General features: G+C 35.3%; 1 protein-coding gene across 1 annotated transcript in view; it reads right to left on the bottom strand.

Annotated features, from left to right (window-relative positions):
- The window catches only part of LOC116488620 (rho GTPase-activating protein 7-like), a 58201-nt gene extending 51976 nt beyond the window's left edge, over window positions 1-6225 (bottom strand). The window contains exons 1-2 of the mRNA XM_032186325.1: window positions 6122-6225; window positions 5033-5187 (exon numbers count right to left, since the gene is read on the bottom strand). The gene's annotated coding sequence lies outside the window, so the exon portion shown is untranslated. The remainder of the gene's footprint in view (window positions 1-5032; window positions 5188-6121) is intronic.
- Between the last annotated feature and the right edge of the window lie 12498 nt (window positions 6226-18723).

The following is an 18723-nucleotide window of genomic DNA, read 5'->3' as shown; positions in this document are numbered from 1 at the left end:
AGGATCACCTACAGCACATTGCACAGGACAGCATCTAGGTGGGTTTTGAATATCTGCGGAGAAGGAGACTCCACAGCCTCTCTGGGCAACCTGTGCCAGTGCTCTGTCACGCTCAGAGTAAATGCCCTCTCATATGGACCACTAACATGTTTTTATCACAGCTGTGCAAAGGACTATTTTTGTCACTTATACTTCATAAATAAAACATTGAAAATGATTTTCCAGAGAGACCTCAATTCCAAACATTAGCTTGTCTCCCACTTGGATGCTGATAATCCCCTATTCACCACCTGTAGCCTGCCTCCTGTAACTTACTTCTTCCAAGTACATGACTGCAGATTAATCTTGAGCTCACACAGTTTGAAGATTAATTTGGATCTATTTCCTTTACCACCTACCAATCCTCACATGACATGAAAAACCTTTTCAAAAACCTTTAGCTATATATTCAAATGAGCTGAAACTGATTCCAGGTTTGTCAGTGCCTTCCTGGCAACTTCCATCTCCTGCACACAAGTATTTAACTGAATTGGATTTGGTGGATATATCTCTCTACATGGAGCCCTTCAAGTGCAGCTTCTATCACGGAGGGTGCAACTCTGAGATCATCTTTTCAGGAAATTCTTCTTATTTTAGTACATTATTGATAGTTTCTACCTCTCTGATAAAACAGTATTATCTGAAGATGTACCATTCAAGCAAAATGAAAAGGGATATTTGGAATTTACCTGCAGGAGGGAAAAAAAGTGTAAAGAATCTAACACTACAACTTTCAGTGTGTTGAGCCTTTCAGAACTGCTCAGAAGTGGAGGCTTCAATGCTCCAGATTGAATCAGTGAATCCAAAGTAAGTCTCCCACGCCCTTAAAGCTGCTTTCCATCTCTGTCCTGCAGAAGAAAATTCAGGACAGGTGAAGAAAACGACTTCATATTTTGTGATGGTCCCAACAAAAATCATAAAACAAACTTGAGGTTGTTGGATGCTCTTTAATAAGCTGCAGTTACACAGCTGTACCAATACAATACCAAGAGCTTTGGCTAGGCAAGTTTCTTGCTGGTTCATCTTGCTTCTTCCATTTTTACTCAGCCCCCCCAAGCAAAGCAACACTCTGTAGTGATCTTCCCTACTGCTATAGATTTTCATCACTTCCTATTATAATGACATTATCTTTTTGAATCTTGACACCAACTCCCCCTTATCCAAATGAAATTTTGGATCCTGATGCAAACTTTACACAAATACAGTTATGTTCAACTTGGATGATTTATTTATGCAGATATGCATTAAATAGTACTTGCAACTGATAAGGTCTAGTACAACAGACTACAAGACTCTCACTGGTAAGACATAGTACCTACCCTGGAAAGCTTACAGCTGATAGAGAGCTAGACGGTGGGAGAAGAATCAGATATTTAGAAGTAAGAGAAGTTGTTTACAGACTTTCCTGAAGTTCAACAGCATTCAATCTAATCTTACTGGAATTTGACACACAACATAATAAAATAAAATAGCAAACAGGAAATATCACAACTCAGAGTAAGAGAAAGGACAGCCTACAAGAAAGTGAAGACTAGAAGTAAAGAATTGATTGTATGTTAAATCAGTTTTAATGTAGATACATAGAGACTAAGGCAGATTTGTGTTCAGCGGCTGATGTACAATATGGCAGATAAAACTCCATGCATTTGTAATTTCAACATAAGAGACTTTCCTCATTCATGAGAAACAAGCAATTATGATAATAATGGATTCAAAATTCTCCACCAAAAACTGCTCTTAAAATAAGCAGTTTCTAAAAGCATCCATAAATACCAATGGTAAATGATGAAATAGAAGAAAATCTTGAGATACAGTCAGCATCCTAATAACATATTCAAATTTAATATCGGTAATCATTTCCAAAATAAAATCATATATGCAATCCTATTTTACACAGGGTTTGCACACGAAAGTTTTATGTACATTTATTTTGGGACATGAATTTTATATATACATACATGCAAGTATACACGTACACACACGTATATATAAATGCACATACACACAGAAACATGCATACCTTTATATACCTGTATATACAGAGAAGTTTAAAGACCTTCCTAAGTAGGTCTTATCTTTGGAGATATTCAAAACTCAAGTGGACAAGGCAACCTGATGTAGTTGACTCTCCTTTGAGTGAGGAGTAGGACCAGAGATCTCCAGAAGTTCCTCCCAATCTACCTGATATTAGGAAGATCAAGATCTAGCTCTTCTGGCTATGCTATTTCAATTGCCCTTATTCCATTTTTGTCTTTTCCCTTTTTCTTTTGTAGAAGAACAGAACGCTGATATTACATTTTTTTTTTTTTTTTTTTTTTATCCCCCAGACAAACAAACAACAGAAAATGGAACCAGATGACTAAAAGAAAAAAGGCAAATGTTCTAAAACATATCTCCTATCAGAGAAAAGAGAAAAATGTTCCTAAGTTCTCTTCCTGCTTCTGCTACTGCCCTCCACAGGGAAGCTTTATATTGAAGATACTTTTCAGCAACAAATTTCATTCTAAGAACAACAGAAAATTATGTTAGAAAATTCAGCATAACACTTCTAACAGTTGAAAAGTTAGATGAAGAAGGCAAAATGGATATTCCTTCTATTTTTCCCACCACATTAAAGAATAGCTTAAAAACAGATTTTAAGCTCAGCAGTTCACAAGAATTACTTTGTCTTGCCTATTCAAAAATTGTCTACCAAACTAATTATGTTTTTCATTTACTTTTGGAAGGAATTACAATTTGTCAGTCACAATGATCTTCATGAATTAGACCCAAATATCACAACTAATTTTGTTCACGTGCTCTGATTACAGAATTTAACTTGGAGTTCAACAGGAACCTTGGTTCTAAAGAATTTGCAGGGATATAAGTTTATAGCAAAGCAGAGCTCTTGGAATTGTTTCTATTATAAAAATGTGGTCACTTGCATTAGTTTTCTTCAAGGCTGCAGATGTTAATTCATGTGCTTAATTGTTCAAAGGAGTCATCTATAACTATTTTGGCCGTATGTGTGTTTCAAGTTAAGCATATTAACATTTCTGAAGGAAGAGTAGGTCAAAAACTTTGGATGCCTAGTGTGAGATTGTATCCTATGCATCCATGTTCATTATTGCTATATATAATATAGAGGGTTTTTTTGACAATTTTTTTTTAAACAATAATATCTAAGAAAATAGTATAGCGAAACACAGAATTTAGAATAAGTAGAACCAGGAATAATAGTGATTTTTCTCCAGGACTTTTCTATAAACCTTCTAAACGAAAAAGTAGGATATCTATCTGTTTTACATTTTCTTATGGAAAATATTCTCTGGGTTTTATTCTGTAGTCTACCTTATAGTTCAACTGTCTCATGCGTCAGGTACCTTTATCTGCAAGTGAAGTCAAACGATGTCTTTATACCCTTTAAAACCCAGAAGAAGATACCGCAGAAGGTAGATACTGCAGATATCCTTGGTGTGGATAGTTATTTTTATCATTTGATATTTTATCCTGTTTAACTACAGTCCTGGCTAATATTCAGTATATATATGCAGACTTGTAGGGGCAAGTATGGAAATAGAATGCATTAAAAGGCACTAATGCCAAATCACTTGGGACATCAAAGTTCCAGCATAAATTTCTTGGGAGTGACATGGACCCTCAGCCGGTCAGATTCTTTTCTGAACTTCTTAGTCCCACCACCTACCTACCACAGCTCTCCCAGCCCCAGGGCAAAGAACTGCAGAAGGCTGTGCATAAGCAACAGTGACTGCTACTCTGAAATTCACCCCAGGATATACCCAGGAGTAACTTGCTGCCTGCCAGCTTTTCTCTATTATCTTCAGACCCATGCTCTTCACAGTCCAGAGCTTCTGACCACCATGAACAGCTTTCTTCTGTCCGAATGGGTTGGGCAGTAAAGCATACATTCTCAATCTAATGCAGAAGAGATATTGGACCTTCCCTTCCTTTCAGACCACAAAATAGTTTACCTACTCACCAACTGCTTTGAAACAATACTCAGTAAAAATGCAATTAAAAAATCATGAAATTCTCTCCAATGTATATGAACAGATGATTTCTGTTTCATTACCAAACTGGCCAATAACTATATGGAATCTTAATAATGCACAGAAGCAAGAAAGAACCTCTTACATTACTTATAAATAATAGCTGTAATAGCTGTCCCTTAGATTGTCAGAATGACAAAGGGCTGCCCTGAAAAAATGCTTGATGTCTGTAACAATTTAATAATTAAAAAACTACCTCACATAAAATAGCCACAGCTCTATTCACACAGTTAAAAGTGCTATCCCAAATTTTCCCCTAAACATTTCAGCAGCAGATTCTTGTAACTTTTAACTAGGTTAAGGAAGGCTGAGTAAATTCATACATCTTCACCAAAAGTTATGCAGTCAGCTGAAGTTCAGTGAATCTTGCTTTCCCTCATCTAAATGCTAGCGCAGCACACTGCAAACTGCATATCTAATTAAAGGCTACTAAAAATAACTTACTTTAGCAAACACCAAGAAGGTTACCTTGAAATTGCACGTTTAGAGTGTACATATGACTGTATTGTCAGTTATGCCATAAACTTCATCTAGGACTAAGAAAAAGCTAGAGACTGAGACCCGCAGAGGTGTAACAGATATATTTCTACCTAGAACTCAACTTCATTACTGCTGGAGGGGAGGGGAGGGGAGGGAAGGTGGGGGAGGAGAGGGGGACACAAAACATAGCCCTAAACGCCCTCCCTGTTGGCAAATGAGGTGAAAAAAGATATTATTCACACTTCTAGCTTTCCTATTTAATGTCTATTAAAAATACGCAAGCAAGACTATGCAGCTCTATTTATATGAATGAAAATAAACAAAGTTCAGAATATCAAGCATACTTTTAAAAGATTAAGTAAAACGCACAAGATTTTGTTATAGACCTGGCACATTTTGATAAACAGAATTGGCACAGAGCCTACAAATAAATGTACATTTGTAATGATTATTATTTTATTTACCTCTAATTTTAGTGCTGAGATCCTGAACGCTGAAAGATCCAGTGCTGGATGCTGTTTGTTTCTCTGCTGTTTTTTCTTTTCTTTCTATTATTATTTTCTAAATGTTTGTATTTTGTGCTATTGTAAAGTATAGGAAGATTCCAAGACAGCCATACCTAGATGAAGAAAATGCAGAGCTCGGACATGAACTCCCTGAAGTCTTTGGTAAAAAAGCAAAAATAAAAATAAAAATGTAAAAAAAAAAAAAAATGGAGCAAAACCCCAACAAACAAAAGAGCCCAGTCCCAGTTAGCTCCTGCTAGCATAAAAGTTCAGATTTCGCTACTGAGATCATTGCTCTATTCTAAGCAGTTTTGCTCAATGTGTGATTCTAACAAAAACACCCTCTGCAGCTGGAGGGAGCCTTAGCTAAGCACGAGCCTGTCAAGCTTTTCCCAGTGACTTCTGTCTACTAAATTCAGACTGATGTTTTGTAAAAGGGGCCTCAACAACCAGGCCCAGATTGCCTGAAAAGTATTTCCTGCCTTTGAGAGAGAGGGAGAAAGACAGAGAGAGAGAGAGAGAGCGCGTGTGTGCGTGCATGAGGCAGAGAAAGGGAGAGAGCGTGCAGAGAGGGGGGAAAGGGAAAAAGCCAGCCAGCCTGAGCATTTCAAGACATTCAGCTTAACACACTGCTGAGGTATTTCTGTCAAACTGGAAGGTCTGTGCTACAGTTACATAATGCAAACATGTTTTTAAACCCGCCCTGTTCTCTTTTCCTTAGAACAATATAAATTTCATATGTCTCCAGCGTACGTGCAAAGACAACAGTCATCCAGAGCAACAGAAGAACGGCTGTGAGATGCCTGATCTTTGGCACCAGGTAGTAGGGAGCAGGCAGAGAGCAACCCGATTTAAATTCAACTAACACATCACATTTACAAAGGGTCTAGCGTTAGTCTGACCAGCAACTACGCACAGTTCGGTGATACCACGTACACGTGTATGCTAAAATTATATCCCTACTCAAGAGAATTAGCAGGATCTGAGAAAATGAATGTTACAATTTAAGCACACGCATAGAGCAGGCAATGGTATATGTTGCTTTACCTCTTCTGAGAATCCTCCAGAGTCACACAAATCCAGCTCTGCGAAAGCAAAAGGACAGACTCCATCTTGATCATATTAGTATTTTGCTGACATAAAACACTTGTAACTACTTCGTTCCAGTTTGACAGGGTGCCTGAATCACGTCTCCAGAGAAACCTACAGCATCTACATCCTTTGCTCTATGCAAATTTAGTGAATATCATCTGTTTATCTTTTCTGCTTTCTTCTGCCTCCTCTGAATGACTTCCTCTTAGCTGTTCCAGCCTGAGAACTTGGATTACCATTTGGTTTTGATTAAAACCAGATGGACAGCTCTGTAGAAGTTTGAGTAAGCTAATGGAAATGACTAGTATGGCTTTAATTAGGGTATCAATTAGTAATAAATGCTAGTTATTCATATAACAAATGCTACTAATAAAAACACAAAAACTACATGTTTGGTCACAGGTCTCATATTTAGGTGAAATAATTTATTCACATTTAATTTAATTCAGCATGAATCATAACGGTAATTACCAGGTATGTTTTCCAAACCACAGGCTGAAGCCAACAGTTTTTTTCCCTCTTCTTGAATAAAAGAAGTGATGTTGATAAGTTTAGTTGTCTTCCCAGGTGGGTTGGTCACGCATCATTTACCCTCTGGCAACTTCTTCAGCTGTTGCAAACCTTCTTTATTAATTATCACTCTGATTAATTGATTTTACCATTACTGATTGTATTATTGATTGGCATCTTTGGCCTTTGACTTTGAGAGGAGGCTAGAGATGCAGCAGTAAGACATCACATAACCTACACAAAATAGTGCCTCAGCATATAGTGACCAGAAAGTCTCTGCTCAGGAGGCCTGTCACAACTGGGACAGAATATTTATACTGAAAGGAGATAGGAAGCCTTCATAATTACTAACTGTGGATATATGATCTTTCTACCAGCCTCCTACAACTGCCTTTTAACTGTTTATATAATGCCTTCAACTAGCTGAAGCAAGTCTTCTGGAGTGCATTTCTTCAGTTAAAGAAAAGCCAGCTCTGTAAGGCTGACTCTGGCTCTTGCTAATACAGCCATATCTGGAGCTAATTTGTTAAGTTTCAGTTCCTCAGCATGTGGAACTTTGTGCTAAGGTCTCCTAAATTTGCCGAAGGTTGTCTTCATTGTCATCCATGTAATTTTATATATGCATTTTTCATTTCAGCCTTAAAATTACAGTATTAACTTTAAAAGTTAGTTGCAAAATTATGCAGGCCTGAATGGAAGTGGGTTTGAATTTTTTTATCAGTAGCTTTAAATTTATGTGCGTAGTGGAGGTAGAAAGCCTTAAGTGAAATGACTTACCAGCCTAACCTCTGCATCTTCAAAGACAGAAGACTTTGAAGCCCATGCAAGGAAATGGCATATGTAGTAGTAAATTTGGATGGTAAACAGTCAGAAGTGCAGCTAAAGGTAAATAACTTTGCAGAATGATTTTTAGATATATTTGGTTGGGAATCCACATGCAAAACTTTTACTGCAATCTAAATTGCGATTTATACTATTTTCCTGAAAGATTTCCAGTTTGGAATTCAGTGAATAAATTACAGGCTGTGAAGGGACACATTTTGCTTGCAATTATGCAGTTGCACAAACTACACAATTACGAAATTTGTTTTTATGGGAATCAAAATAAAAACAAAAAGCTGTTAGTTTCCTTACAGTTAAAAGTTCCTAAGAATGTTTTTTTAGACAATACCAAAAAAAAAAAAAAAAAAAAAAAAAAAAAGTGATGCGAAATTGTAACACGCTGTTCCAAAACAATAAACACGGTTCAGGACAAAATTTTATTTTTTAAAACTAGTTATTTTTCTTCAGCTAAAGTTCACATAACACTGATCATCAGTAAACTTTAATTTAAAAAATATTTTTATTTATTTATTTTTAAGAAGCTGGTCACAAGATGAGACAGAATAAAAATGAGTGAGGACATATTTATAGATTATGAAATTATTAGAACATGGTCTGCTCTGTGAAACAGTTTAATAAAGCTTGATTTTATTCCAGCACCTGCTGAATAACTAAACCAGAGAAAAGAGGGACATCATAGATGATGTCTGTCCATTTCCTATCTATCTGAGAAACCTAGGGATGCACTGTTTCCTATGTACCTTTTCCTGCTTTTACATCTACAAAAAGGAGGAGAATAACCAGAATACAAATGATTGATTAAAGCTGCTTTGATAGATCTTCCTAATGATAACAATAAAAAGCATATAGCAATATTTTATGGCGAAAAAGGAGAAGAAAGAACATGAGAAGTCAGAACAGCTAAGTTTGAACATTTTAATAATTCTGTTGGGTCTTGGACAACCAATAGAACTAAAAAAAAGTTGACAGGAATGAGAAACAAGGTAAGTCTAATGGGACGCAATCTAATAATACTTTATATGCAGTGGTAAAATTGCAGTCAGCCTAGGAACATCAAAATTCTAGAATTTAGTTCCTCGCTATGCCCAAACTTACATCAAACACAAAGGTAACTTTTTTGTTGTTGTTACCTCTGTAGCTCAGAAAAGCATATGGCTCAAAGCTAGGCCATGTAAATCAGGTCTTCAGACAAGTCTAATTTCAATTTAGGTAATATTAGATAATGAATTCTAATATCCTAACTAGGTTATATATCTATGTATTTCTAAATTAATTATAAAATGAGAATAATGTAGAAAATCATTAACATATATGTCTATAAGGTTATTTATCCATAATATATTTTTTGTCATGCTAGTTTAAGCTGATTATGCCCCATGACTTATTATGGAAAGAGAAACCAATTTATAACATCCTGTGTTAAATTATCTACCAAAACCATTCAAAAATAAGAAAAGGTCAAAGTACTCCAGCAACTCTGTTGTAGCTATATGCAGATATCAGTCTGAATCAAATATGTATAGTTTCAGCCACACTTTGAATATGCAACTGTTCTTTCTAGACCTAAGATTAGTTACATATGGTGCTAGTACTCTTCCATAACTTAGTTCTTGCTCAATCTACTACGCAACTTAAATTAATGACAGTTTGTCCAAATCATGCAGACGGTTTATAGAAAATCATTAGCACTCAATATAGCTGTGGTTTATTGCATGCAAAATTCAGAGCGATTCACTGAAAGAAAATCAGTGTTTGTGGACTTACCCAATCTGTTTTCATGCTTAAAAAGCAATCCTGCTGAGGAAGTAATAAATATATTTTAACAAGCAAGAGAGAAAAGAAGATCACCTGAAATCTTAATCTTATTTTGCCTGGTAGAAATATGTAATGACTTTTGCTGAGATTTTTTTTTCTTTCCCTAAAAAGCACATATACAGTTAAACCTGAGATATTTTCCTCAAGTAAAAAACAAGTGTTTTGTTTAAATATACCCAGCAACTGCTGAAAGTACAAGATAGACCTATTTTTTTTAACCACTTTCAGAGTTTCAATATTTGCTTTTGCTTCACAGTGGAACCACCAGATTTCATGAAATATTTCACACTTTTGCATTTCATACTGAATGAATTATTATCTGGCTGATGTCAAGACTTTTCATGAAGAAGTTTTGTTTTTGATGAAATCAGTATTTGTAAAACACAAGAGGGAGCAACGGAGAGAAAGAAAGAGGGGCATTCACCAGGCATACAGACATGATTATAATCAGGAGGTAGGTGCAGTGACCAGGTATGAGAGATTTCCAGATTTCAGATACTTGCTCTGTTCAGGGACATGAGCATATCTCCTATATCCTTGCTAGGTTCCAATCCACTGGGTTACAGTGTAAGTGGATTGCATGAAGATGTCTAAAAATGGCTCTTCATAGTTTCAGCAAACTTACCAATGGTTATTTCAGCACAATTAAATTGATTTGAAAGTGTTCAAGCCACATCTATAGGCAGAACTCTTCACCTTCAAAACTTTTTGAATGGGGTATAATTGGACATACTTGGCAAATGTCCTCATCAACCTTTAGATATTAGAACACAAATAGATACTTCTCAGGACAGCTCACCAAGTGAAGTGAAAAAGTCAAAGTGCATCAGTACAAGAAATAGTGTATAATTTTTAATACCAAATCAAAATAATTATAAATAAACTGCTCATTAGGAATTTGGTAATTACACTTCTACATTGAGAAATACTGGTTTCTAATTTTTAAACATCCTAAAGTTCTGAATAATTTATGTGGAAATATTTAGATTGTTTCTTAGATACCTTTAGTCTTGCACTTGCTTATTTACCTTCCTTTTCTCAGTGACATGCTAACAAGGATTATCATCAAGCCATCAAAGGGAAAGAAGAAAGCTAAAGCTTTTTTTTTTTTTTTTTTTTTTTTTTTAATTCAAAGATACATGTTTTTGCACAGAAGATAAACTCGGAAATCTGAAGCTTCTTCTGTGGCAGGTACAAGCACCAAAATGTGTCAAATGATGTGTCAAAGAATTATATGACTTCCAAAATGGGTAGATGAGAATCTTTAGGTAGATTACCCATTTTAATAGTTTGTTCTATTTTCTGCTTACGACTAAAAACCCCAGTTTTCAATTATCAGAAGGACTTTGTTTATAATATATATCTACTTAAAGTGTGTTGGTCGAGTTTGGTTATATTTCCCCTGGCATGGATTGTTAACTATTGCTCCAAAAAACAAATCTCCTTTACAAGCTTCAAATATCAGTGGTAATTTGTCTTAGTATTTTTAAAACTTTTATTCGTTAATCTTCATGTGATATCCATTCAGCATACTCTATTTTATTACATGGAAGCATTTTAAAACCACCAAAGATGGATGCAGTTAAGTGTCCTAAGGGCAATGAAACTGTCCTCAGATTAGCTCTCCAGTGTACCTGTTACTGTACATGCTGGTTCATGATCACACTCTTCTGTTTTTGTTGGAGCACTGAGGCAAACTGATGACAAAAAGTCTAAGAGTAAAATTACTGTGGTCCCCATGGAAATAAAAAACTGTCACAAGCTACAGCTTCAAGTTTCTAGATAGGCAATGCTAAAGTTCAGCAAGACATTACAAAGCTATTTGGTTGAAACAGTTGTATGATGATGTAAACTGAAATTAAACCACAGTTTCAAGAGCTAATCGAAGAATAAGTGGTTCCAGTCTCAGTGGAATATCCTATCCAGATTTTGGCATTCTTTCTACCTTTTAGTAATCAATCAGTGTATCTGTCATAACTTGGCAAGAAACTCAGAATGCTGTGTATTGTTGAACTGTATCTTACATTTACTGTTGCAAAAGCTACCTTCTATTCTGGGGATGTCTTTCAAACAATTATGAATTTCTAAATCAAGCCACTGTGAACACAATTCTCATTTCAAAGACTTTAAATTTCAAGCAAGATTAAAGCATAAAGATGCAAGTAACTTCCCTCTGTTTTCAAGTACTATACAAAGTAACTGAGTTTGTAAGCTAAATTAAAAGTAATCGTATGGGTGTGAGTGGCATATTTTATATCTGTAAAGCTTAGACCCTGATACAGCAAAATATGTGCTTACATATGGTAAATATTAAGAATAGCACCATTAAGTATTGCATATGAGAAGACAATATACAGTCAGGTTTTCTCAACTGAGTGAAGACATTTCTTTCTCTAAATGTCATTTAGCATATGAATGTTCTTGGAAGGACACTGAAGTACATTTACTTTACAAGTCACGTTTTCCTGCTGTCATTGTTCTTGTGATATGATCAAAATAGTTGCAGTAAACTCAGGGGAGATGCTTCAATTTACAGCAGTTGAGGATGTGATCCATTTGTTCCATGTTTTTGGAAGCAATATGAAGCAGTCCTAATTGCTTTCAGACCTGTGGAATGATGTAGCCTCCCACTGGCTTTGTCTATTCAGTATAACCTACATGAGACCTTTCATATCTCTACTGATTTTTTTTTGTAATTTTCTCTGTGTATTTATATTAAGTGATGGTTGTTTTATTTTTATTCACTTACTCAAGGTGGAATCTAAGAATATAAAAGCTGTTGATCCCCTTTCTAAACACTCTTTCTGTGGTTGGGATCCACAAGAACATTCAATAATATCCAGGCAGCTTATCTTTCTTTCTCATTGTAGTAGCTTCAAAGTTTGCAGTGGGTGAACAGGGAAACCCAAAGACCACTGCCCTAAACTTCTAGTAGTACTAGCAGTGATAAATTATACCAGTGGACTTTATCCTAAGAATTGATCTAAAAAATTACTTGAGCAACAAGTCCAACACATGCTCAATGGAAAGCCTTATGAGTTATTAGTTCAAATCCAGTTCAGACAGGTATATTCAGTGCTAGTTGGTAACAGGATACAAAAATATACATGAGAAAAACTACTGTCACTGCTGCATCTAAAGGGAATAAGGAGATAAGAAAACCAAACTCCATCAACCTGTAGACTATTTGTAAAAAAAAAAAAAAAAAAAAAAAAAGATTATGAACACACAGGAAAAACACTAGTCAATTGTTTTTGTTTTTCTAACACAATATGAAAACATAAAACTCTCATAAAACTCTTATACTACCATTGTTTTAAGTATTGTCTTCTGATGATGTTAACCAATGATGTAATCAGTTGCTCTGTAGATGTTACATGAAAGTTTTCTACACGCATAAGGATAATAAAAACACACAGCTATTTCCAGAAAGAAACAGGATTGTAAGGACCAACACAATGCATGATTTTAGCCCTTAGCTTGATCTGTGAATGGCAGTATCTTATTTATTATAGCAACACTACTGTTATGAAGAACATTATGCATATACTAACCCTACATATTCACAGGGAAATATGTATTTTACTTGAATGTCTAGAGAGTACTTTTCACTAGTTGAAATTATGCCAAATATCCCATTAAAACAAACAATGATGCTGTCATTGATAAGACATTTGACAATGATGACTGACATGTTGATGATAAGAGTTGATATTTCACTGAGAATTTGTTTATGCCTTTGATAGTGTTAATCTGCTTTCCAGATTATTTCCAAATACAATGAAGCTCATGATTTTAAGATGCACACCTAATTTAATTATTCTAATTTAATAAATTTAATAATAATTTCAATCGAATAAACTATAATATATAATTTATAATTATTTATATAAATTATAAATAAATTTAATATTTTAATCTAATTTCATAGATGAAGGTGGTATCATCAGTTTTCATCCTGTACAGCACAAAATGACAAGGTCCTGTTTATTTTGCATTTAGATATGCACACAGTATTCAAAATTCCTACTGAACCTATGAAAGTTTGTGCAAACTCTGCCTTTATTTTCTCTTTTGCAAAACACCCTAAAGATTTGCTCTTTTAGTATCATATTCCATTTTATTAGTAATCTATTTCATCTTTAGAGTCAACAATAAAATACTTACAGTGGTACTGTGTGTGTTCTTAAAACAAACAAAGCAAGACTGTTTGTCTGTTTCCTGAGAAAATACTTGGGAGACATAAATATAATTATCACTGTTTTATTGTAGAAACCAATGATTACTCAAAATAAATTCAGACTTCCAAAACAATAGGGTATTATTGGATTACCTCAGAAAGATTCCTTCCTGGTGTCATTTTATTTAGCATCATTAGCCTTAGCTGTTCTGGGCTGACTTAAATCAGTTTGTATAATCATCAAAAGAAATACATTATTTAATAAGTATTCATTTGCATGACAATATAAATCATCATATATGATGACTGAACTATTGATCTATACAAGACCAAAGCATTAATTCAGCTCAAAATTGTAAGACTCCTTTGGAAACAGCATGAACTGCATGGGTGCATTCAGCAAGAGATGCAGGCTTCCAAAAGTACTAGATAGACTTTCATTCTAGAAATACATTCAATTCAGGCCAAATATAGTTATAGTTTTTATATATTTATAGCTTTTGACGCTGTCCTTATGGACTCAGGTTTCAGAGTTAATGCCTCAAAGACGAAGATTCCTCTGTTTTCTGGAAACACGTCAAATATGTGATTCATACATGTAATCTGGTAATTAGTTAAGATTTGAGATAAACGTTGATTTTACATAGCTAAACGTACCTCAGAATGTAGAAAACATGGATACAATTTTTATTTTAAACTAAATCTAAACTACCACTGAAGAAAGGAGTATACCAAAAACCTTCCAATGTCTGAAGCTGCGTAGTAAAAAAGCAGCTCCTAAGGTATCAGAAAACAGATTGGAAAAGATATCAGCATCCTAAATAAATTGTGGAATATACTCACATACCACCACCAAACTTAGGGACTGAAAAGAGCCACAGAAATTTTGTCTACTTTTAACTTAGCTTAACAGCTAAAAGAGATGAACAAAACCACAAAATTTCAACAAGGGTTCACAAAAACCAAGAAGTCTAAGCAAGCATTTTTCTTTCCATTTAAAAGAACAATATCAAGTAGATGAGTCTTCAGATAGCTATGGTACCAAGCTTAAAATTTATAAGAAAAGTAGTATCTGTATGGACACAAAGAATTTGTTTCAACAAAGCGGTAGTCATTCTAATTTCTGTGCACTAAAAGTACTTTCAGTACTTTATTTTTCTGCTACCATGTGGACAGGGTAATTCTTTAACAAAATTCTTTAACAAAAAAAAAGCTTTGAAAAAAGTTAAGATGTTGCATTTCCCTAACTGATAGATATTATAAAGGTCTGCTTTTTTAATTGCATTGGTTTTATGAAACATACTATTGATTAATCAAAGGCAGCAACTTCTCAACAAAATATCACAATATTAAAATCCCTGTTATAACATTACTAGACTTTAATATGAGCTTGATACAAGACAACTAGAGTCTGTGCATGACTATAAACTTTATCAGGATTTTACACAAAAAGAAGAAACTGTTTTTGGTGGTTTTGTGAGTAGCCATATAGGCTCTGAAAACTGGTAAGAATGCAAAGGACCTAAATCTATTCAACCTTAAGAACTTTAAGTGACAGAGAACGTGCTGGTCTTTGTCCAAGAGGAGTACATATTTAAATAAAATCTTTTGGGGGCATTTTAGCTAAAAAGGAAATTTCTCAGAAAATTAGTGGTATAACAGCAACTAAAGTAGATGTACAGCCAGCAGGCAAGTCACTTCACAACACAGTGTGCTGAGACATATGTTTTTTGGCTATTTCACTTAAAAAAAACAACTCTACTAATTAAAGAAATAATTGCTAAATTACCAATTGAGAAATATAATGGCTATAAAGAATTCATAAACAAATTAAATGTCCTTTTAATAACAAGAACATATTGATGTTAAACCATAGACCGGAATCTGCCTTGAAGCGAGGCAGACTGATGAGGCACATGGAACATGGGTGAAATTTGGCCACATTATTTCAGTGAAGCCTCAGTGTATGAGAACCCATGGATTTGAAAGGGAAGCAAGTTAATTCTGGAGGTAGGTCCAAAGCTTGTCATTACAGAATCACAGAATTTCTAGGTTGGAAGAGACCTCAAGATCATCGAGTCCAACCTCTGACCTAACGTTAACAGTCCCCACTAAACCATATCCCTAAGCATTGTGGTACTTCAGGTATACACAGTGTGGGGTGTTGCCTTATACTGGGTTTTAGTTAGGGAAACAAAAAGGAATTTGTTGACTGCATCCCCACACTGGATGGGAACGCAAAGCCCTGTCCATGTACCCCAGTGAAAGCATACTGTCTCACACTGTCCTGGCCCCCCTCAGGCCACAGCTTTCTGGAGCACTCAATGAAAACAGAGTTCTCCATCCTTCAGAAACCTGGTTTGGATTTGGAAAATTTGTTGTAGATCAGAGAATAGAAGATGTTAGCAAGTGAGCTCAGATAATAGGAGCAAACAAAAGTAATTTAAGACAATTTCAGACATCGATCTGGATAGCATTTTAGATTCTGTAACGTCTGTGTTTTCTAGTCTTTAAGCTACTTTCAACTATGACTCTCTGATGAAGGATGATCCCTTCTTTGCTAACACAATTTTTTGACATTTTTTTATATAGGGTTTTTACTTCCATGAAGTGAGGCAGAATAAGAATTTTCCATAATTTGTTTCAACATGATACTCTGGTAAGCATGCAGATATAGAGATTGCAGAATATAAATACAATAGTCTCAGAAATGCCTTTTAATTCCCTAATGATAATTTTAATATTGTTTTTATAAGTATTTTTTGCAGTATTCCAAGCCTTACTACTCACGGTGTCCAAGAAAGAAAATCCAAATCAACAGCCATATAAATCAGCACAGATTTGGTTCCAAGAATTGCTACTATTTATAGATGAGGGTTCCCAGCTGTGTATAAAATTGCTCTTAGCACCATGCTTAGTTTTGAGATTATACCAATTACAAAAGAGGGACAAAGATTGACATTTTACAAGACATGGGCTAGATTTCACATAGGAAAGAAGTATGAGAAAGAATTGCTGAAAAAAAATAAGTGTGGTGTAGATGCATGCTTTTTGTTTTTATTAGGAATTTCACAGGTACAAATATTAAAAATACATAGAATGGGTAATGATAAAGATAAATTGAATTATTTTGGAAAGAAAGTAGGATTTAGGATTAAAAGTATTAATGCTTCTGCATGACAATTTCATCATTCAATTCATGACACTTGCTGGGAAAGTTTTCGTCTAATCTTGTCTCTGTTCCTCCGAGACCCCACCTAGAATAGTGTGCTCAGGTCTAGGACCCCCAGCACAAGAAGAACATGCACAGATCTAGAGGAGCACCTCTTCTGTGAACACATGCTGAGGGAATTAGGGTTGTTCAGCCTGGAGAAGAGAAGGTTCCGGAGAGACCTTATAGTGGCCTTCCTGTATCTAAAGGGGGCCTACAGGAAAGTTGGGGAAGGACCCTTTGTCAGGAGTGGAGTGACAGGACAAGGGATAAGGGCTTTAAATTAAAAGAGGGTAGATTTAGATTAGACATATGGAAAAAAAATGTTTACTGTGAGGATGGTGAGGCCCTGGCACAGGTTGCCCAGAGAAGCTGTGGATGCCTCATGCCTGGCAGAAACCTGGTCTGGTGGGAGGTGTCCCTGCCCATGTCAGGGAGTTGGAACTGGGTGGTCTTTAAGGTCCCTCCCAACACAAATCATTCTGTGATTCTATGACAGAATCTGATCCACAGACCATGGAGCTAGATGATGCTAGAAGAAAAATATCTGGCTTTTTTTTCTTCTTTTCCCTTCCCCTAACTCCAGGGAGTATTAACTCCAGCAAGTATTAAAGTGCAACTAACTAAAGAAATATATCACATCACAACTGGTGGTTGGTACTGAAACCTCAGAATGATGGGCATCAGAAATCCATCACAGGCAAATCCATTTGCTTCGTATACCCCACTACCTCCCTACAGCACTGTTTGAGGTAATCTAAGAGTAGTTTCAAAATACAAGTGTGCCAGAAGCACAGAAAGCAATGACTCAAGTGTGAAAACATTATCATAGTCTTTCTAGTTATCAGATGGCAATTAGAAGGACACTGTGATGAAAACAAAGAAGCCATCAATAGCTGCAGCATTTTTTTTTTTTTTTTTTTTCCAAATATCTTCCAACAAGGAATAGGACAGGGCTCTACAGGGACAGTGCAAACACTTAATGAAGATTCTGTAAGAGGATCAGGGCATACACTCACTATAATAGATACAAGGATAGATATATCTGCAACATGAATGCCAAGTGGATTAGGAGATCACAGCCATACACTGCATACCAGTGCAACCACATTGCATACATCTCAGCTTATTGTTGAACTATGTATTTCTTAGAATAGCTTTTTTATTATTTTTATTTTTTCAAACCACACACACACAAAAACATTTTAAATGAAAACTAGAGACTTTGGTGGTTTCCACATTAATCTGCTCCCAGATCTCATTGTGAAAATAAAATGCAAGTAATGTCTTCATGATCCAAAACAAAATATGAAACGTAACTGTTCTGATAACTCAGAATTTATCGTTTCTGCATAGCGTTTAGCTAGTTCACTAATTCTCCCAAACGGCAAGTTACTCCATGAACAGCATGGGTAATTAAGTCTGATTTTCATTTCCATATAGTTAGATTGTCACTGTATAAAAGGATTTGAGCTGCCATAGAACTATCTCTCAGCAGCATTTGCTCTCATTCAAGTTGCTTTGTGCCTAGTATTCCTAAACTGTCAGCAACTAACCAGTAGATTCAAAAGTTACACAGGACAGACTTACTCAGAGTTACACACATCTTGCTTATTTAAGAAACTGACCTTAAATAGAAAGGGACTTGAATGAAAAGCTAGGCCAATACAAGTTGTTTTTGAAAACAAACAAACAAACAAAACAAAAAACACAATGAAGATTAAACAGCAGAAACGCATTGATAGCGTCAGGAAAAAAAAGCTGAAAAAAACCATCCATGTTTTTCTAAAATGAACATTAGGATTCTTTACTCCAATTGGTCTCACTTTTAAGGAATCCTTCCATATTAGTTTTTTACATTATTAGCAGTTAAATAGAGATGTTTTGATTCAATTCATATAAAGCGTTATGCCCATACAAGTCCTCTTCCATTTTTCTTTTCAAAACTGCCACTGAGCTAAGACCATCAGATATTCACAGAGCTTTTCATGTAACACT

This window comes from Aythya fuligula, chromosome 4 (assembly GCF_009819795.1).
Source record: "Aythya fuligula isolate bAytFul2 chromosome 4, bAytFul2.pri, whole genome shotgun sequence".
Lineage (NCBI taxonomy): Eukaryota > Metazoa > Chordata > Aves > Anseriformes > Anatidae > Aythya > Aythya fuligula.
This window is presented reverse-complemented; position numbering and strand designations above follow the sequence as displayed.